Source organism: Electrophorus electricus, chromosome 2 (assembly GCF_041902795.1).
Source record: "Electrophorus electricus isolate QZ-2024a chromosome 2, ASM4190279v1, whole genome shotgun sequence".
Classification (NCBI taxonomy): Eukaryota; Metazoa; Chordata; class Actinopteri; order Gymnotiformes; family Gymnotidae; genus Electrophorus; species Electrophorus electricus.
In genome coordinates, this window is record NC_137498.1 from 22,220,001 (window position 1) to 22,225,201 (window position 5,201).

Here is a 5,201-nt window from a genome sequence, read left to right on the forward strand (position 1 = left end):
GGACTTTTGTTTAATTTTCCACTTGACTAATGCCCAATTGGTACAGGCACCGAAACTGACCGCTCTCGCCCCTGAACGAGAACTGACAACCGGCTTGCTGGTCAGTGCCACGTTTAGCTCTTGATCCGTATAACAATCTGCAGTGCACCAGAAGTGGCTACATTGCTACTCTTACACGAGATCAAGTTAGTGGTCCTATTATTGAGGAAAGCCAAAATATTTTCGCCTTACTAATGCACGTCTTACTAAAGCACTTACTAAAGTCCCCCACCTACAATTCTGAAAAGGATCATATTAAGCTAAAAGAAAACTCATATGAAACATCACTATCACCAGGCAGACAGTATGAGGACATGAGAAGAGATTAATTCCGATGTATGTGCGCTCTCATTTAGAGTCTCTGCAAGGTGATATGGTTGTCTTGAATCTCAACATCGCAAAGCTGTTTCAGTACAGGACAGGCTGTGATCTACCCACCATCAGTTCTGCTCCACATTCTTCCCCTGAGGGGAGATCGCTCTATTTGAATGTGAGCTTCTCCCTATAAAGATGGGGGAACCCAATTATTTATTTAAGACTAATCTGGGTCCCTGTAATTTTAGTTTTTTTATTAGCCTCCATAAAGCTGTCTTGGGGTGGCTGCTAGCCCTTTGCTGTTCCCTTGCCATAGAGACCATAGAAAGAGAATGAAAAAATAAGGAGAGAAGAAAGGGAAGCTATAGCCAGAGAGGGAAATGCTGGCTTACTTAGTCTCACTTTGTCACTTTGTTGCTCCTGCATTGATCCTGTTAATCTAGTGTGATGGGTCATGCTGGGGTTTGTGTACGGGAGAGTGATGTTTGGAGTTGTTAAGTGCCACCTTAAGTGGTGTTCATTGGCATCCCCTAATTATAGCAACAAAGGCACCACAGCACCTCTGGCTCCTCTAAATCATCTGTTCCAGAAGCAATGACTAATACGCTGCCATTTTATTTGGTCAGAAAATGCACATGGCCCAATTGCATGCCAGCCATTTTGCAGCGTCATGGCTGGATTTGCACTTGAGCATGAAGCAGAGATTCAGTGCTGTTTGAATACAGCCTCTGGACCCAGAAAACCTGAGGCCTCCACTGAGCTGTAACATCAGATTTGCATCAAAGCCAGGAGTATTTGGTATTTGGGCTGCATGCAATTCACTGCAAGTCAGCAAAGCGAAGGACTAATACAGCACAACATTGTTTGTTTTAAGCAAAAGGCAAAAGCAAACTAAAAAAAGTGGCTTTGGAACACATCCACACTATAATTCAGTACGTTTAAAAGACAGGCATATGCAAGCAAGCAGCAAAACCAGATCAATGAACACCCACTAATCCAGGAGGATCTTTGATGAGTGTGAAAGGGATACCGAGGTGCTGCTGATCGATGTCATTGCTTTTCTGTTACATCATCTTCACAGTGTTTAAAAGCCCTCGCAGCTCAAAGTGGAGCTCAGAGTAGGGAGAAAAAATTCCCCTAATTCAGGCAAAAAAGAGACCATTGCATATTGTGGAGGGGCTCGGCAGATATGAATAACATTGATTAACTCTGGCACCTCGGGATGGAGGATCTGATTATTCGGGACCACAGATCCTCGACCACGGCTGACGGTGGTTATCTCAGTCCGAGTGTCATCTTCTCTATTCAGTCCTTGCGTGAAGTACAGTGGGGGAGGGCTAGAGAGAGGTGTTTATTATGAAGTATGGTGGGAGGAGGGGTGGGGCAGGTGTTTAATGAAGTATGGTGGGGGGGTGGACAGAGGTGTTTGTAATGAAGTATGGTGGGGGGGTGGACAGAGGTGTTTGTAATGAAGTATGGTGGGGAAGGGGTGGAGAGAGGTGTTTGTAATGAAGTATGGTGGGGAAGGGGTGGAGAGAGGTGTTTGTAATGAAGTATGGTGGGGGGGTGGACAGAGGTGTTTGTAATGAAGTATGGTGGGGAAGGGGTGGAGAGAGGTGTTTGTAATGAAGTATGGTGGGGGGGTGGACAGAGGTGTTTGTAATGAAGTACAGTGGAGAGAGGGGGTGGACAGGTTTCAAATGGTTTCAGTCCTATCTGGAGGGAAGGTCCTATCAGGTGACATGCAGAGGATCCACATCCAAACCATGTAGACTCTCTAATGGTGTTCCACAGGGCTCAGTATCAGGCCCCCTTCTCTTCTCTTTGTATACTCGTTCTCTTGGTGATGTAATATCTTCTCATGGTTTCTCCTACCACTGCTATGTTGATGACAGAATTATTTCTTTCTTTTCCACCCTCTGACACGCAGGTCTCCAGATGTATCTCAGCATGCTTGACTGACATCGCGTCATGGATGACAGCCCAACACTTGAAGCTCAACCCCAGTAAAACTGAGCTTCTGTTCATCCCAGGTACTCTCAACCCTTACCATGACTTCACAGTTTCCTTGCAGATTCGCCTTTGTGAAGGAGTCGGCCCTCTCTATCACAGGAAGCTACCCAGGTGCTTGTGCAGTCTCTTGTGATCTCAAAACTAGACTACTGCAACTCATTACTTGCTGGTCTTTCTCTAAGAGCCATCAGACCTCTACCACTCATCCTTAATGCAGCAGCATGACTGGTCTTCAATCTTCCTAGGTTCACACAATACTCACTGCTGCACTCCCTTCATTGGCTCCCTATAGCTGCACGCATCAGATTTAAAACCCTGATGCTTGCTTACAAAGCCAAAAATGGACCAGCCCCTCCATACATGAGGTCAAAGGTCAAAGCCCGATCCGTACCTCAAGTATTTCAAACCACAAGTACAGCTCGGCTTGAAATACCTTGCCTCAAGTCTCTTGGAAGACAAGCATCCAGACTATTTTCTGTCCTGGCTCCTAGATGGTGGGATGAACTTCCACTTGCTGTCCAGACAGCAGAGTCCCTTGCAGTCTTCAAATTCAGACTGAAGACCCTTCTATTTGTGGAATATTTAAATGACCACTGACCCTGCTCCCAAATTGACTGACTAAATCAATACTTATTGTAGGGTATTGTTCATGTTGTTTAACAAACTCTAGCACTTATTGTTTATAGCACTTATTGTTTAAGACCTTATTTATTTTATACTTCTAGGTATCAGCATTGATCCTTTCTACAATATTCTAGATCATTGGTATTTTGGCCTGTAACCTACTGTACTGTACTAGGATATAGTCTATGAGTAAATGACAAAGCACTTTTGTAAGTCGCTCTGTGGATAAGAGTGTCTGCTAAATGCTGTAAATGTAAATGAACAGAGGTGTGGTTTGTGGTCGAAAGAAAGAAGGGGTGATGTGTGTGTGTGTGTGTATATATATATATATATACACACACACACACACACTCCTATATTTTTCCTGCTACGACTGGGGGAAAGGCCAGGTATCTCCATGGGAGTAGACCAGAAGGACATCTATCATAACTTACTTTTTCATAGCCAGCAGGAGATTGCTGGTAGCAAGCTCAATTTTATGAAAGCAGACGCCGGCCCAATATCACATCGCCATAACCCCAGATCCCCTATTAATGCAGACTCATAACATATTCCACATGTCCCCATGCTGTTAATTCAGCCCCTATCCAGCGACTTCAGACCTGACAGAGAAAATCAGCTCTTTTTCTCGCTCCCTTCTCCCTCATAGAAAATTAACAGTGTTAATTTCTGACGAGCATGTGCTAGGGGCGAATGAGACACTTGGTGTGCTGACGAGAGCAAATGCTGCCTCCGTGGCTTCTAGAAGCTTCCTGCCGGCTAACAGTCAGCACTTTCTCGTCAATGTATTAACATAAACAAAATTTAGTATTCCTGTGCATATGGCATGTACTACTTATAGCAAATTGGTATTATTATAATATTGTAATTATGTCAGATTAGGAAAAAATTACTTCTGTGAGCACTTAGGTGCTTTCTCAAAAGAAGGAACCCTGGGCTGATGGATTAATAATGAAATTGCTTTTAGAATGCCGATATTGCATTTTGTAGCAGAATTCTAATATTTTCCCCTTTTCTCCTGAGTGTCAGAGTTTTGAAGAGTGCAAAGTAGCTAGCTCTCTCTCTCACTATTTCTTGCAATCGCTCATTCATTCAAACTCTGTCACAAGCCTCCTACAAAGGATCCTGTTGTGAGGCCTTAACTGTGACTTTTTAGAGTTTGAAGAGAGTGTTCTGACTGAAGTGAACAGAAGTGGTGGAGTGAATCACCCTTCCATGTCCCTCATATTTCTCTGCTTCTTTTTTGTTAACAGTCAGTGAATAACAGAATTTGTTCTGCATGGTCACACAGGGTCTGTAGGTACTCAAACACCACCCTAGCCTAGTCTTTCACTATCTGCACAGAATAATTAGGGAAGGTCTAAACGGCTGAAGATTCTTCCAACCAAAAGCGCAAGTAGGCCTTTCCTACATATTTCCACTCAAAGGCATTGGTGAATGTATTTTACAGTGTTTCTCTGGTTATAGCTCATATCTTGGAATTTCAATTTGTTTCTGTTGATTCACTAAATAGACTTGCTTCATTTTCTAGTGTTCCAGTAGCTTTCTATCAACTACAATATCAACTGCTCTGGCATCAATATCAACCGTAATGGCATTCAAAAACATGACCAGTGTAAAGCTTAGAAGTATTGAAGTTGGGATGATAAGTATGGCTCCACACAGCTTTAAGGATACAATCTCTTCGAGACAAATTAAAATGTTTGTTTTTTGGTAAAGCTGTAATGGAGGGTTTTTTAAAGGTAGTTGTATGTGTGTGTGTGTGTGTGTGTGTGTGTTTACAGAAGGGGAATGCAATATCTTGGATGGAAACTGAACCTGAAGCATTCCTGCATGATCATGTCAGATTGGTGTGGTACACTATGCACCCTTGTGCATTCATGCAAAAATGACTTAAAGCAGTGGCTCTCCAACTTTCACTTCAACTTTATCAAACCACTTTTTCTTACATTTGTCACTAGATTGTTTCATCAGTCTGTATGCCTTTTCAGCAATAGGGGAAAATGAAATAAAATTTCAGTTACTTTTCTAGAATGATAACAATGAAGTTCAATCTCTGAAAGAACTTGAGTGGCATATTGATGTGACTCGGGTGTTATGACTCTAAGAGTCCTCTTAATGTTGAGTCTCATACCATCAACCGCGAGTTTGCAGACATAAAATACGCACTGGGCTTTCTCATCTCCCACCATATTGACTGGGAATCCAAG

At 42.9% G+C, this 5,201-nt stretch overlaps 1 long non-coding RNA gene across 1 annotated transcript in view; it reads left to right on the forward strand.

The window, feature by feature from the left end:
* The window catches only part of LOC145660421 (uncharacterized), an 8,559-nt gene extending 3,574 nt beyond the window's left edge, over positions 1–4,985 (forward strand). Inside the window, exons 2-3 of the long non-coding RNA XR_014126786.1 lie at positions 2,285–2,387; positions 4,776–4,985. This is a non-coding gene — a long non-coding RNA (uncharacterized LOC145660421). The remainder of the gene's footprint in view (positions 1–2,284; positions 2,388–4,775) is intronic.
* Positions 4,986–5,201: the final 216 nt, after the last annotated feature.